The sequence below is a fragment of the Primulina tabacum genome, chromosome 16 (assembly GCF_025594145.1).
Source record: "Primulina tabacum isolate GXHZ01 chromosome 16, ASM2559414v2, whole genome shotgun sequence".
Lineage (NCBI taxonomy): Eukaryota > Viridiplantae > Streptophyta > Magnoliopsida > Lamiales > Gesneriaceae > Primulina > Primulina tabacum.
The window spans coordinates 26,200,100-26,217,915 of record NC_134565.1 but is presented as its reverse complement, the minus strand read 5'-3'; the positions used below and the strand labels follow the sequence as shown (position 1 = coordinate 26,217,915).

At 33.0% G+C, this 17,816-nt stretch overlaps 1 long non-coding RNA gene across 1 annotated transcript; it reads right to left on the bottom strand.

Moving 5' to 3' along the window:
• Positions 1–16,226: 16,226 nt before the first annotated feature.
• On the bottom strand, positions 16,227–17,475 carry LOC142529061 (uncharacterized). Its single transcript, XR_012815821.1, has 3 exons — positions 17,272–17,475; positions 17,091–17,176; positions 16,227–16,414 (listed from the first exon to the last, which is right to left on the bottom strand). It is a non-coding gene; the product is annotated as an uncharacterized LOC142529061 (long non-coding RNA).
• Positions 17,476–17,816: the final 341 nt, after the last annotated feature.

The window sequence follows — 17,816 nt, the reverse complement described above, 5'->3', positions numbered from 1 at the left end:
TCCTCTTCTTGGACGATGTCAGTTCCATAGGTGTCCCATGGTTCCTCATCTTCTAATTTGTTCAGTACTTGATGCACATGTGCCTTCCATATAGAGGTTGCAGCTACCTCTTTTCCTTTTTGGTTCAAATCAATCATCAATCTCCTCAATCAGCAGTTGAATTATCGGCCTAGGCGGCACGATAACAGTAGGCTTGAGGATCTTCCCAACACCGAGCTTGGAGTTGGTGTTTGCATGTACAATGGATTTTCTTTCTTGCTATTGCTACGGATTTTGATGGGCCCAAAATCCCCATTGTAATATCTGGCCTCCACTGCACTTGCACTTGTTTGGAACGTCTGTCCATCCGCTTCTACAACCTCCACATCATCCACTTTCCAAAATAACAGCAGTTGGTGCATTGAGGATGGGATGCACTGGTTTGCATGGATCCAATCTCTGCCTAACAACGCTTGGAAGTTGGCGGAGGAGTTCACCACAAAAAATGCACATAAAGACGACATGCTCCCTACAGTAACATCAGCGGGGAATACTCCAATGGTCTTGGTGGTTTCTCCTATAAACGCAGCAACAGAAACCTCAGTAGGGATCAAATCTTCTTCAGTTTTGCCCAGATTTCTTAACATCCTTACTGGAAGCACATTCACAGCTGAGCCATTGTAAATCAAGACCCTAGACACTGGTTTCCCATTGAAATGGGCTTTGATGTACAATGGCCTTATGTGCTTGGTCATGGCCGGTGTAGGCTTCTCAAGTATCACCTATTGAGGCTTATTTGGGTGGCCCTCCTTGATAATCACTCTTGAACTCCCTTCAGAGAGTTTATTTGCGTGTTCTTCCTTTTGCATTAATTCCTTGGGCATCAACTCCCCATTCTCTTCTTCTATCATTTTAAACATCTCTGGTAGTATCACCACTCCTGTGGCACAATCTACAGTGATGTGAAACTCTCTAAAGCGAAAACTAATTGTTTTTCTTATTTGATCATCCTCTTCGCTCAACAAATCATCATAATCCTCCACAAACTTATCCTCAGTAGCCGATCTTCCAAACTTGGATTTACTCCCCACTGGCTCACTGGAGACTGGAACATCAATTGTGGGTTCATTTTTCAACTTACCGGATTCCTCTCTTCTTGCAATAGCTCTTTCTCTCAACAGCTGTCTCTTTTGAGTCCTAGTCGGTGGCCTAGGGAACTTTTTGTGTTGGGCCACTCTCCAAGACTCACTGAACTCCCCTCTAGCTGGAAGGACGTATATGGGCTTTGCTGTCATGCTCTCAAGCATTTTTCCTTTTGAGACTTCATATGCACGTCGCTCTCTATCTTGGTCAGCTGATTTTTTCTTGATTTCCATCCGTCGCGGCTCCACTCCATATGTATCTCTCTTGTTCGAGTATCTTTGGTATTGATTGCAATATGACTCCCCTCTGAACCGTTGACTCTCAGGCACTGGCTTCTCGAAGAAACGTTGGTTCCTCGGCCTATAGGCCGCGGATTCACCAAAATCTCTATGGAAACGTTGCTGAACTATTCTTACTCGATCAACACTATGCCTTCCACGAGCTTCAAACAATTGACCCTTCGGGATCGAGCATTTCTTGATTATTCGATCTTTCACTGCAAAGGATCGGCTTCTTTTCTCATTGAGAACATCCCTCAAATCTGTCATATTCACATTAACCAAAGCTACTGAGGGAAAAGGATCATCATCCACCGCCATAGACTCCTGTTTGTTAGGGAACTTCACGACTCCCTTGTTAATTCTGTCCTGCAAGATATTCTTGAACACCCAACAAGACTTCGTAGCATGATTGTAGGAGTTGTGGTACTTCAAATATTCTCGTCCCTTCAGCTTTTCTGTGGGTGGCATCCTGTGATCAGGTGGGAATGTGATGAATTTTTTTTTACCAAGAAATCGAAAACTTCCTCGGTCTTTGGACACATCAAATGTATACTGCATGTCTTTGGGAAGTTGGGAGCTGTTCTTCTTTTCAGGTTCTGCTGGCTTTTTTTTAGCAGGGGAACTGTGCAAGAACAAGCTGATCGAATCTCTGTCAATGCCACATCTTCCACCTCCTGATAATAAGACCTCATAGCAGCTCTCTTTTTGTATGACTCCTCTCGCAACAGTTCTTTGTATTCAACAACTTTGGCAGCAAGCTCAAAGAAGTCCCTGAACTCCATGCCTTGGAATTTCTTCCTTAATTCAAAATCCAGCCCTTTTTGTGCCATCTTCACGAACTCGGTCTCAGGTAGGAACACCTTACACCTATTCTTCATCTTTTTGAACCTGTCGATAAAAGATTCTATAGATTCTCCTTTCTTTTGGATTACTCTGGACAAATCGGCAATACACACTTCTGGCTCTGTTCTATAGAATTGGATGTGAAATTGTCTTTCCATCTCTTGCCAACTTGTCACTGAACTTCTGGGGAGTGAGGCATACCATGCAAATGCAGTCCCTGTGAGAGAATTCGGGAATAGCCGCAACTTTATATTATTGAATTTCTCCAAGTTGGCTAACTCCCCGCACTGGATGGTAAATCTGGCTATGTGTTCCATGCTGGACTGGCCATCTTTCCCAAAGAATAAACTGAAGTCATGAACTCTATAACCCTTTGTGTACGGGTTATTATGTCTATGTAGTCTGGATAGGGTTTGTGGAACTCTAGGCGGCCTATCTGTCTCAAGGCCGGCCCATATAGCTCTTGAACAGCCTCTCTCACCATTTCTGGATCAATCCCGTGGATGTTCCGAGCTGGGAGTTGGTGATGGTAGTAATTTGCCCCCCGAGCTTGAAACCTTGCATTTAAACCAATATTACCTCCTGGGAAGCCCTCATCTACTCCTTGATAATCCATGTGTGACATATCTTCATACGCTCCCGGTTGGTACAGAGGATTGGTCACGCTGTACACTTGAGTAACTTGTTGTTTCGAGCTCCCCACTCCATGAGCACGTGGATATGGCTTAGCCCTCCCTCCTAAGCTTTCTTCTCTCTTGTGAGGTGGTGTATACCTTTTTTCTGACTGATTTGGGAGAGTAAACTCCGGGCGGCGAGGATCGCCAGCCCTTGAGTTTCCAACTCCCTGGTCGAATTCATGGACTTGGTTACTTCCCTGACCAGTCTCTTTGACAGTGGTATTTTGCTCCCCTCGGGTAGACTGGTTCAGTTTACTCAGTAGAGTCTTTAAACAGTCAGACATGGCTTTAGATAATGCCACTGAGATTTCTTCAATCTTTATAGCAGTCAATTCTTCCATCACCCTGTTTGAAACTTGATCGTATGTAGTAGGATTCTGCAGATCTACTTCTTCAGCCTGTGTTTCAACAACAGGTTGCTTTGGCTGTTGAACCTGAGTTCCCTTCTTGATTAGTCAGAGACTCCCCGCTCTCCTGAGTGACGTTTTCTTTTCTACTTGGCGGCATAGTGAGGTCCCATCGAGCGTCCAAAAATATATTTGCACAATATTTGAGATTTGTGGGCGTGCCAGGTGCGAAGTTGCACTGATTTGTATGAAAATGATAAAATCTAACTTCTAAAAACAAGCGAAGCGAATCCTAAATTTGATCGTCGGTTCTAATCTCCTAAAACAACTATAACGCAAAAATGAAGAAAACTATTGGAATTTAAGGAATAAATCCTGACATTGTTTATATTTTCAATAAACTGTAGGAATTTACAAGACATAGAAATATAAAATATAAAGTTGTTGAAATCTAAAACGATAGAATGCTATAAATATACTGGAAAAAACTTGAAGACTATTGCTTGAAAATTGAATTTTTAGCAGAGATTATTTTGCGGATTTTTCTGTGTAGAAGAGTTGTGTGTAGAGTCTTGTGTGTTTGTCGATCTCTTCTTTTCTTCGCTGTGAAATGTGGTTTCTTCCACTCCCCCATGATCTCCTCCTATACGCTCCACGATCTTTTCTGTCTTTCCACGATCTCCCTCTTCTCTCACGATCTTTTCCATCTTTAGCGCTTTGTGACCGGTTGGACTCTATAGGAATTAGCCCGCTATTTTTGACGGATCTATAATTTAATTGGGATTCATAATTTAATGTGGGCTTCATGATTTAATTATTTTAGCCCAAACACCTATGATGATATATACTTTCTGAAGGACAAAATCCCTACATGGGTCGCCATTTCTGGGTACATGGTATTTGCCATAATCTCTGCGGCAGCTCTTCCACACATTCGCCTCAATTTCGACTTTATTATCTGTTTTTATTTTATGAATATATAACGTTTATGACTTTGTTTTGTTTCGTTTCCCCTGTGCTTTCATTGGTCTGTCTCCATGTACGTATGTTATGAATCATTTATTAGAATAGAATATTTCTTATGTGCCGATCTTGATTATTTGATTTCTGTTTTTTGGGAGTTACGTTGCAACTCGGACTGGAGCATTGTGTTTGGAGAGACTAAATCCTGCTGCAGGCTCTTTTCAGAGAAATATTTTGTAAAAGCATTGTCGGAAATTACTTGTTTGATGCATAATTTCGCAGAAATTAAAATCCCGACATTCTAGCTTCCTCAATAAATGAAAATCCTGCGAATGATATATTCTTTCTTCAAACCCCAAGACCATCTACTACTTCACGTGGGATCTAATTTTTCAAAGATTTTGTTTGTTTTTCTCTGATTTTATAGTATATTTGCAGCACAACACCTAAGCTGATTTGATTCATGCAGTTTGGTGATTAGCTAAGCTATTTAGGATACTGCACATAGATAGCTGCATACATATATGGGTCCATTCAAGTTGACGAAGTTTCAACCCCTCTGCTTTAAGATTGCATGAATAATTGCTTTCTTGTCTTGTTTAGATTATAGCAAATGTATTTTTGGATATTTCCAAATATTAATTATTTGTTTCATAGTTATTTAAGGCATAAGACGCACAAAAAGCATGGGAATGGATCCCCTAGAGAATGATGTGTCAAAAAAAAAAATTTTAAAGTTTTTTTATATTTATTTTATTTCTTTTTAGTTTTATTTTTTTTAATTTTGAGCTTTTTGTTTTCATCTTTCTTTTACTCAATCTCAAATTTTCATTTTTAATCTTATTTAAAATATATTATAATTTTTTCTTTTGCTATTTTTCTTTTTTTTTTCCCTCTTTCTTTTTTTCTTTTACATTTTGTTTATCTCGTTTGTTTTGAAAGTAAAACATATTAATGTATCATTCCCACAGTAGAGGATGTTGTGACAAAAAAAATTAATTTCAAAATTGCTTTTACCGTGGGCATCTTTACAAGAAAGACTGTGATGTCGTTTTACAGCCACAATCACAATTTTCTATTCTTTTCTTTTTTTGTCTTTTTATATATTTTAATTAATACTTTCTTTTTAAATTTTTTTTGTTTTCTTTTTGACCTTTTGTGTATACATTCTAATTTTTTAAAAAGTATTTTATATTTTCTTTTTATCTTGTCAATTTTTATTGTATTGTTTTTTTTTTTTTGTTATAATTTATACTTAGCTTATATACTATATACTAATGTATCAACTCATTAAATATGTCAATATGGAAAAAAAATTATTATATATTTTATTCCCAAAATAAATAAATTCGGTAGTCAAAAAATTAGAAAAGAATTGGACATATAAATGATCAAGAAAATAGAAATTTTTATATTGAAGTTCTCTCTTCCCTTATTGTAATTTTTAAAAAACAAAATTAAAGAGAAAAAAAATAAAATGGACGAATCAAGCGTGTGAAAAGAACTAAAATTGAAACATAATATGTTTTACTTTCAAAACAAACAAGATAATCAAAATGTGGAAAAAAAAAGAAAGAAGGAAACAAAAAGTCCAAAAATGGCAAAAGAAAAAATTATAATATATTTTAAACAAGACTAAAAATGAAAATTTGAGAGTGAGTAAAAGAAAGATGAAAACAAAAAATTCAAAAAAAAAATTAAACCTAAAAAGAATTAAAATAAATATAAAAGAAACTTTTTAAAAATATTTTTTTGCCACGTCATTCCCTACTGTGGACACCCCACAGTAGGGGATCCATTCCCCAAAAAGCATAGGGTATCTTGGAGCCTGAAGCGCAAGATAAAGCACACTCTTTATGCTAGGAGTTTCAGTTTGACATTATGTAAGAACAGCTGAAGTAGGATTATTACAGTCCGTTGTAATATATCAAATTTTTTTAGTGAAAATCATTTATTCTTGATAGAAGAGGTGATGTAGGAGCATTTAAAGTCTCCGAATATCTATAAAAATATGTGTGTTCTTTTCAGTTATCATTTTAGTTTTACACTATATAAACACTAAGTATTCAATCTATATTTCAGTTTTATTCCGTAATATTATCAGTTGACTGATTTATATCAACAAACAAGATTTTAGATGAAGAACTTATTCACATATTTGAAAAGAGTACAAAAATCTTAAGTGTTTATTCAACATCCCTTCTAAACACTCGAACTATCTTAACCGAACTTATCAAGAAATCATAACCAGAAAAAAATTTAATCATCTAAAATTAATTAGTAAGTCAACAATTCATATTATATTAAGAAAAGAACTTCAAATATCTAAAACATTAAATTCATTTTCATCTTCCTCAACCATATCATCTTCTTCTTCTTCCAAAACAATGGTGAGCTATAAGTGTAGAAGAAATTAGAATAAAAGTATGCATAGATGATTATAATATCATCTAAATCATCATCATTGTGGGAAGATGTCGGTAAAGGTTTACATAGAGGACTTCTGAACTTTCTGATAAAAAAGTCTTGTATAAATAAGTGACAACATGTTCTTTTATCATTAAATAGCTATGAACTTTGGTAATTGGGTTTCAAAATTGGATGTGCTTGAGTTAATGTTTATTTACTTAAAAAATATCAGCTTATTTTTTTAAAGCGCACGCTTCTGCGCCTCTTGGATGTCTCGCGCCTAGGCAGAGGCTCAAGCTTTAAGTACTCTTGTTTCATGTGTTGCGCTTGGGTAATAACACAAGCGCAATGGGTGCTATTGGTTAAATATGGTTTGTTTATGATAACATACTGAATTTTCCAGACATATGTTTGTACCGTATTGGGATTATTTCATCCTGAGATGCTTTTAATGGTTTGGAATTTCAAACTTTGATTTGTTATATACAACCTAACCGCGTACTATGTATATTATACATATATATAGTTGTCAAAACAGATCGGCCCGCAACCCACCATAACTCTCACACATCCCACCATAACTCGCAGTTTGGGAGCCTGCCATTTGGACGGATTGGGATATTAGCAATCCAACCCACTTATTTGGCTGGGCGGGCCAAATTTTAGTTTTATTTGGTGGAGCGGTCTAGGAAACTGTTAGCACAATCCACCTGTTTAACAAGACGAGACGAACCTACTCGACTGGTTACGTCATTTTGATAACGTACATATCTCAAAGAAACTTGAGGATTACTCATTAATTTCAGAGCAGCATGGGGAAGAAAGATTGGAAGTCCTAACCCTTAATAGAACATTGGGCTGTACAACCTAGCCTGATATTCAATGCAAGAAAATATAAAATGCAAGTTACTTCAGCCCACCCAAGCCCATGTCCTTAACCCTTATAGAATCAGTTGTAAAGCCCAATAGGTAATCCAAGAATATGTAAAATGGTCCAGTCTAACTATTCAACCCAATACCGAATATAAAAGTAAAAGAAAGCCAAGTGTACAATGTCTGGACACACGTACTTTAGTTTTTCCTTTTTTATTTTATTTCTAAAATCTTCAAATTTATTTTTCGACTTAGCGTATCACCCCGTCTGATAGACAATTCAATGGTCAATTTCAATTTTGAGAAGAAAAAACGACTCTTAAACTGGGGGAAAAAATGAGTTATTGCATTAAAATCACAAATTGACTCGTAACATGCATAAATTTTGAAAAGTTACAAATTCCGACACAATGTAATTTAATGAATCAATTTCACACACACACACACACACACATATATATATATTGCAAAAACTTGTGTGAGACGATCTCACGGGTCGTATTTTGTGAGACAGATCTCTTATTTGAGTCATCCATGAAAATATATTACTTTTATGCTAAAAATATTACTTTTATTGTGAATATCGAAAGAGTTGATCAGTCTCACAGATAAAGATTTGTGAAAACGTCTCACAAGAGACCTATTATATATATATATTGTTATTTTGTTCACGATTTGTGTTAATTTTGGTGTCTCTAATTGAGGTCACATTTATTTATTAAATATCATGAAATATATCAAAATGGTTCGTGCAGTGTATAATTGTCACCACACACAAAAATGGGCAAATCGATCCATTAAATTAGGATTAGGTTGGTAGTCCACCAATCACGGCATTGAATATAAATGTTGTTAGGCAATATAAAACTGGAACCGAGGCTACCATTTCCCATCCCTACCATAAAGTTTGGTTGACGCAATCATAGTCATGCAGATCGAACAAAAATCAGAAGAATAATTTCAAGATCGTCGGTGCCTAAAATAACAACATCAATTGTCCATCCTTACGAGTGATAAGAAGCTCGATTTTTATTTATTTATTTATTATTATTATTATTTTATCGATTTTGGATTTTGGATTCGAATATTATATTAATTGTGAAAGAATTTTATCTATAATTGATACCACGACTCTATTTTATGTTGATTTAAAAGATTTAGATAAATAAGAATATGAATTGCTAAAAAGACGGTGATGCTAGAAGTGATAAATTGATATATAATTTGAATACAATAAAAATTATCATGAAATTGTCTCAGATATTATTTTTGTAAGATAAATATCTTTTTCAATCCAAATCATAGAAAAGATTATTTATTATACAAAAATAATAATTTTATTTTAAATATGAATCGAATCTATTGGTCCGATGAATATAATATTACAAGATACCTCCTTGTCTAAGAATATGAGGGCGACATAAGTCTTAACACCTAGAGTCAAAGAAATGTTGGCGTTGAAAAACAATGCTTGTATGCCAATTGACAACACATTTTCCATGTTGATTTTATTGATTTTCACCTAATAAAAGATGGTTTGCTCCAATTATATGTATAAAATTACTTAAAAATTAGTTAATTATGCATGACTTTTTAAAAAATAAAATTGCTCTTGCATAGATTTATATAAAATACCACACTAGGTAAAAGACACTGTGGCCCAAAATAAAAAAAAAAAAAAAAAAAAAAAAAAACAAAGTACTAGATTTCTCAATTATTGTGGGCCATAACTCAAATGCTAGTGCAGGTGGTGCGCCACTCAGCCAAGAAAATTTGGCAGTAGAAGTTTATCTTTTTTACTGTACAAAAGTTTATTTGGAGAGAAGCAGTTCGGAAAAAAATAAAATAACTAGAGGTTAACATCGGTTTGCTACTTGAATGTACTGAAAACTTGTTTCAATTCACTCATTTCCATACGGAGTCTTTAGACAAAACCAAGAAATTTTTAAATTTGCGTGTATGTATTCCGACACAATTCATCGTTTATATGGTTACATCAACATTCCAAAGCAAGATGGATGGATGGATGGATGTTACCAAATATCAATAATATTGTCAATAATCTAACTCCATCAATTAAGACTATGTTTGGCAGTCATGATAAAGAAATGATTATTAAAAAATCATCTCTTATCTCACGTTTGGTTTATTTTTTATTTAGTCAGCATGACCTTGATTAATATTGAAAGACCGCACTATTCATGTTATTTGTGTGATTAAATATCCATCCTCAGAGGCGTGATAATGTATAATTTTTGAATAATGATCTTGATAAGATTGTATATTGACCATAATACCCTTGAATTGTCTTCTTCAATATAATATGAAAATTAAAATCAGTGAAAATTTAATAATTAATATAATATTTCAATTTTTATTATATTTTTTATAAATTAATGTCATATATTTTTATTATTTTCAATCATTTTAAAGAAAATAAACTGTAATGCAAATCTATCATTTTAAAATTATACCAGACACCGCGTTATTAATTTCTCCATACTGTTAATCAATATCTCTCATTTTTTAATCATTTTAATTACTAATCATTTACTGATTCCATCACACGTACCAAATAAAAAAGCACTAATTAATTAGTCCCATAAAACATCGTCAGTAATTAATTTCTAGTGCATTTGCACGGGAGACTATATATAAAATTTTGATCAGACATTTGTAGGAATACGAATCAGTGTGTGTGTATATATATATATATTGATGTTGTCAAAAATAGATAATATCCCATTAGTGAAAATTTCCCTAGTTTGTAGAGACATGGGTGACCGGTTAGTATTCGAAAAAGTCCAAAGAACGAATTTAATGGGCTGTTAATTGTATCACAAAGCAAAGTGAGTGACACCGAGGTTAGCTAGTGAAAGTATTCTGACGTTTAAGCAAAGTAGTTCTTCAATAAAATTCCAAAAAACTGAAACATTTTACTATAAAGATAGTTTAACTTGTGACTTGAGCTATTTGTAGATTTTTTTAAGAGTTTTGCGGATTTTGACTTTATTATAAACTTTGTTGAAATTATAGCTCTTGACAAAGTGTCTCAATAAATAATAATTAAATAAGATTGAGCCTTATTTTATGATCTAAATAGTAATTGAGTTTTAACTCATCAGATATATACATCATTAGATAACTAAAACAAAACTTGCCGACTTTTTTCTTTTTTTAAAAAAAAATTGTTAAAGCATAAATAAGGCCATTCGTATACACATCATGTATATACATTTCATTCTGGTGCGAGAAGTTCAGAATGTGTTTTCAATCGTACGGCAAAAATTTGTGTGAGACAATTTCACGGGTCGTATTTTGTGAGACAAATATCTTATTTGGGTCATCCATGAAAAAATATTACTTTTTATTGTGAATATCGTTAGATTTGACCCGTCTTACAGATAAAAATTCGTGAGACCATCTCATCTCAGAAGAGTCATACTCTTTTCATATCTATTACTGTATTAACGAAGAAGTGATCATTGGGTGATTACTTTTGGTATGAGTATTAAAAATTTATTTCCCGTCTTAAAAAAATAAAGCTATTTATTAATTGTTAATAATATTTAAAATAACTCATCATTTAAAATTTTATTTTATTTATTTTTAATATATATTATAATTTTTTTGACAAATTAGTTTAGATTATACAAAGTTATAGCTATCAACTATTTTACGCACACATGCAAACTAAACATGTCTCTTCTGCAATTATTTCAAACATTTATATTGGTAAGATATATAGATTTGATGTACATATATAATCAAATGAAAAATAATATTTTTGAAATAAAAATAAAACGAATGAATTGAATCAGATATATATCTAACAAAATTGTTTTATAAAACATTCTCTGTAAGTTTTCTCTATGTAAAAATATTTTATATGTATAAATATATAAGAGATTTATTTATTTATTTTTATAAAATTATTTTATTTTATTTTTTGTTTTTTTTAATGATAAGGATTGATTTGTTTGGAAATACTCATGTGGTATGCAGTACGTTATTATTGGATTCCTGTTGGTCTGCAGTAACAGTACAACACCTTGGGCACCGTGCGAGGTATTAAAGCTGACGATCTCACACTGCACGTGCTAACTGAGCCCCCAAGGTACAAATATTATTTACCATCAGTTACTTTGTATTTTTTATTTATTAAAGTTACTTTTTTATTATTATCTGAACTAATGTTTTTTTATACCGGTAAATTTGAAAAAAAATATATACTATGCATCTTTTATTGAAGATTCAAATAACTATTTTTACAAATCATTATTTGATAATATTACATACTTGCTTTTAGTTCTCTGCAAAGATAAATTTATATTTTTGTTTTTTATTATTTAAATTAAATAAATATATAATTTTATCCATCAAAATAATTGTATCTTGTTTATTAAATTAGCACATATTATGTGAATTCATATACTTGATTTCGCTATGTGAATACTCCAATTATGTAAAAAAAAAAATACTATATTTTCGAGCAATTATCATGAATTCAGTCATTATTTGTCTTTTCATGAAAATATATTATGATGACTTAAACATGTCATTTTATTTTTTAAAAAACATAGTTTATCACACATTATAAAATAAGATTAAGTATTTATTTTGACCTATAAAATATCTATTTTAAAGTTCTAGATGCTTGATTTGGTTCTTTGAATACTCAAAATGTGTAAGAAAATACTGGATCTTCGAGTGATCACCATAAATTCAGTTATTGTTGGTATTTTCATTGAAAATATATTAAGATGACTTATTCATATCATCTAATTTTTGAAAAACTTAATTTCTCAGTCATCATGAAATAAGAAAAAATACTTATTTTGACCGATAATGTATCCATTTTGGGGTTCCAAATTTTTGATTTGACTATTTGAATACTCCAGATGTATAAAAAATACTTGAGTTTCAACTAATATTAAGTGGTTTTTGAAGGTGTCATTTGTAAAGTTAAAATGTAATACCTAAATTGATACAAAAAGTATATAATTTGAGTCTACAAATACTTGATTTTACTCCATAAATACTCATATCCAATTATTTGAGGATGTCAAAATATAATTTGAAATTAATATTGAGTAGCATTGATGACGATATTCATGAAGTAAAAATGTGATACATAAATTAATACAAATAACAGATAATTCGAGTTTATAAATAATTGATTTTACACTTTAAATACTCAAATTCAATTATTTGAGGATGTCAAAATATATAATTTGAAGTTAATATTGAGTGGCCTTTGATGATTAAATTTGTGAATTAAAAATATGATATCTGAATTTGCAATAACAGTACCTAAATATATCCCATATATACTTGATTTTACCCTTTTAAGAGTTAGTTTGATTATTTTGGGATTTCAAGAAATATAGTTTCCAGTAATATTGAATGAATTTTGATGGTGTTATTTGTAAAGTTAAAATGTGATACATAAATTGGTATAAATAGTATTTAATTTGAGTATATAAATATTTGATTTTACTCACTAAATTCTCATATTCAATTATTTGGGGATGCCAAAATATAGTTTGAAATTAATATTGAGTGACACTGATGATAAAATTCGTTAAATAAATATGTGATACCTTAATTAATACAAAATGATATAATTTGAGTCCAAAATTGTTGATTGGAGAAACATCAGCAATCTTGATTTTGATGATAACAAAACTTGTTATTGTGTTTCAAACATATTTACTTAAGTGTGAAGTTCATACATCAAGTTGGAAGCTGGAACTTCAATTCCGCAACCGGTTGAATTCTGGTGAGGTACAGTATTTTGAGCATATCTTACAAAACAGGATTGAAATGACCTAAGGCCAAAACGGTTGGAAAGCCAAATCAATTATCTACAAGTCATATTTCAGACCGGTCGGACTTGTTCGAATGTTATCTAGGTCAAACCCCTTCAAAAGCTCTTGTTTGATCTTCAAGATGTTGTATTTATAGGCCCTAACAATGATATATACGTTAAACACAATAGTATGACCGTTTGGAAAGTTTCTGTACTGTTTCTAAAATTGTAACGGTCAAATTCGCCTTGGTGGACATTTTTCCGAGCTTAAACTGGTCATTCAGTAGTTGGTCAACGGTTCAAACCGGTGAACGGTTGAAATGGTCAGCGGTTGAAAACAGTTCAGCGACTGAAACCGGTCAACGTTTGAAAACAGTTCAGCGGTTGAAACTCGTCAGCGGTTGGTCAGCGGTTCAAATTGGCCATCAGTTCAATATGGTCAGCATTTCAACCGCAGCTCAACTTGTGTGATGCGCAGAACCAGTAGCTTTATCGTTATTTATCAGCATCTTAAGCTTCGATTAAGACTTTGACTTCCGAAGATGATTTGTAGATCATCGTCTTATCATTCCGACGCATACTGAATAGGTTCAATCCAATAAGCGAGCTAAGAGATATGGCCAAAATATAGCAATTGCTCATACCCAACTGATTGCTGTTTTCGTGCAATCAGTTTGGTCATTCAGTAACCGGTTTGGCCTAGATACCATTCGATTTTGCCAACTGACGTGAAATACGACTTGTTTCAAATTGAGTTTTCTGATTAGGCAAGTTGGCAGATTGTCATTTGAATCATCCAGCTGAGAGATATGGAAAAAATACTTGTTAAAGAATCACTATTACCCAAGATTTTTGGTAATCGATAAAATCAAAATAGCACTTCATTGTTTCAGGAATCAACTGCAAATTTTCTGTGTAATAGGAACCAGCTCAACCGCCTAGCTCAGCAATCTGACAGCTTCTAAACCGGCTAAAGCTAAAGGAGTCTAACCGCTTAAACTAAGAATAGCTTGTCTCGCAACCGATTAAAACAAAAGAAGCATGACCGCTTATAATTCAACCGTCTGAAGTAAAAGAAGCTCGAAATTTGAAGGACTTTCCAAACCGACTGTTCGTAGACTTTAAATAATGTCATTAAGAGAGCTATTTATTGATCACTTAATGAAAGATATTCTCTATCCGGTTCAGGACATTCAATGGTTTGCACCACTTCAAAGTCAGATAGTTTCTACACCAGTCCTGAGAGTGGTCTGAATTTATATCACTATCCCAGAAAAGAAAGATCATTTAAATCTTACAAAGTTCTGATGACAAAAACAGTTGCCATTAATGGTAGCTAAGTAGTAACTCTTCAAGGAACGAGATTCAAGGCCATGCTAGCAAAGATAACATTAAATGCATTTCCGAGGAACATTTAATGCAGATGCAGCTGATAGTGACACAACATTCCATTGTTACAGGTTTACGTTACTCACCCTCCTCCCGACCGTTGGAATGTCAGCTTATAAAAGAAGAGTTGAGGGTATGAAAGAAAAGTAGTTTTTCTTGATCAAACAGTGCGATTATCACAATCCTGCATACTTTAAAGATTCAGAGCACACTCAAAGCTTACATACTTCATCGCTCATCAGCACGCACTAAACAGAAAGATATATGATCATTCAAGGATCATCTTCGTGCTACCAAAAACAAATTGTTTTTTTTTACGTCAGTAACCTTTTGGTTATTTGATTAAGTTGTGGTGTCTGGTGAACTGAGTGTTCTTAAAATCCAGAATTGTAAAGTGATCACTAAGAGTTCCAAAACAGGCAGTGTAATAAGTCCTGATTGGAGTGGGCAGTTGCAAAGAGTTTTTGTAAAGGCAAAGTCTTTTAGTGGGATCCTTACTGAAGAGGAAGAAGGGGTGATGTAGGAGTTTTCATCTCCGAACATCCATAAAAACCTTGTGTCTTTACTTCTTGTGAACACTTATTTTTCATACTACATTTTGTTGATCAGTTTGCCAACAGGTTAAAGCTATCATTAGAAATCTTGAAGCGTTTTCCGCACTTCAATAGTGGTTCATATTTCTAACAGATTGAGAAGAATTTTCAACCGCCTAAAACGGTTGAAAACAAATCTTAAAAGCAAATAATTTTAAAGAGTTTATTAAGAGTTTATTCACCCCTTCTCTAAACTATTTCTCAATCCCAACAAAAATAATTCATTTTACCATTAAAATACTCAAATTCGATTATTTGATGATGTCAAAATATATAGTTTGAAGTTAATATTGAGTGTTCTTTGATGATAAGATTTGTGAATTAAAAATGCGGTATCTAATTTAATATCACATATACTTGTTTTTTCCCTTTTAAGACTTAATTTTGATTATTTTGGGATGCAAAAAAATATAGTTTCAAGTAATATTAAGTGACTTTGATGTGTCATTTGTGAAGTTAAAATGTGATACTTAAATTGATAGAGTATCTAATTTGAGTCTATCAATACTTGATTTTACTCCCTAAATACTAAAATTCAATTAATTTTTTTATGTCAAGATATATAGTTTAAAGGTAATATTAAGTGACACTTGATGATGACATTTGTGAAGTAAAAAATTGATACCTAAATTAATACAAATAATACATAATTGGAATCCAGAAATACTTGATTTTACCATAAGACTCAAATTTGATTATTTGATGATGTCAAAAAATAAGTTTGAAGTTAATATCTTATATGGCGTAATTCATGAAGTAACAATGCGATATCTAAATTGATACAATGAAAACATAATACGAGTTACAAATAGTTGATTTTACGCCTAATAATTGCCACACCCCGAGACCGGGGTTAGTCGACACCGGCGTTGTCTCACAATCACATAATTGCAAAACAACAAGCCTCGTAGTAATTCGCAATAACCAATCTTTTTCATAACAAGTAATCGTCTTTACAATGCGATGGAAATAAAATGCGGAAGCGTAATACATGATGATAAAATTAAAAGACATGATAAATTCGACTGATCTCAAATGGATTTGCTTCATCACCATCCCCAAAAGTAATCTTGCTCTTCATTCTCGATTTGTCCCTCGTTCTTATCTGGGTGGGAATGTAAGGGGTGAGTATTTTGGAGAATACTCAGTAATTGGGGGCCGATCGTGCATAATAAATATTGAGGATATACAAACGAATGATTTATCGTAATTTCAATATTAAGCATGTTGAATCAAATACTAGCAAAAATACGAATATAGCACTGAAAATCATCTCATTTTCTATGGTTTTACTGATCAGTCCCCTATATGTTACTCCTCTAAGGGGCGAGGCCACAGGAACGGTTATTATAACCCACCGCATCAGGGCCTAAACAAAGGATATCAAAGTTCGGAATTTCCTTTACCATTTCTAAATCAAATCATTATAGTGCATTTCTTATAATTCAACATGCTTTCAAATATTATAACTGATATCGAACAACGAATAATTCAAAGGATTTTATACCAAATGAAAACGAATAAATTATGCCGATCGAATTTTCAAAGTCATATTTAATTTATTTCAAAATATATTATACTCATTTAAAGAGAAAGTAAGAGAGCCAAATCCTTTATATAATAATTTATATATTCAAGAGTCCACTTTAAAAATAATCAAATAAGTGAACCATATTTATTAAAAGAGTATAAATACCAAGGGCCACTTAAATAAATATAAGTATGCAATTTTATTTAATAATATCAAAAACCAAAGAAAACAAAGGAGAAAACCCACTTACTTTCTAAAGAAGATAATCGAGAATTGATGAGTTTGTGGGGAGGATTTGAAGCTTCAAGTGGCTACTGGTCCAGGGATAGCAACTTGCTATTGCACAGTTCAAAGATGACAGAGAAGCTTCGTGAATTTGCTGCAAGAGGGCTCCTACGGAAGTTAAAAAAAATGGACATAGATTGGCTTACTGGAAAGCTTCGGAAGTGGTGGAATCTAGACTTCAAAACGCTGCGGCAAAGCTTCGAACTTGGGGCTGAATTCCGGCTTTGATCTTGACCGAAAATATGCTGCTATCACCTTCGAAAAATGGACCGAATCTTGGTCTGGAAAAAAAGGCAGCAATTTGTTTCGAACCGTTGCGGAATTCTCGGGATTTTGAACAGCTTGTTTGGTCAAGCTTCCCGTCTATTCCTGGATAAACTTCGGGCAGAAACTGAGCTCGAAAGAATGAGCAGAAACTCGGTTGATGCAGGGGAATTAACAATGACAGCAACTGGACTTCGAAACGCTACTACAATGCTTCGAATTTGGCCAGGAAAAATTGGATCAAGAAATCTGTTTTTCAGCAGCTAAATGATGAAACTTAAAATTAATAATTTATTATATGTTAAAACATGTATTTTAAAATTTAAGTTTCATTCAAAATTATAAAATTATGTTATTTTAGTATTGTTTGTTTATATTTAATTGTCTTACTAAATATGTTTTATTTTCAGGTTTTCTACGTGTTGGT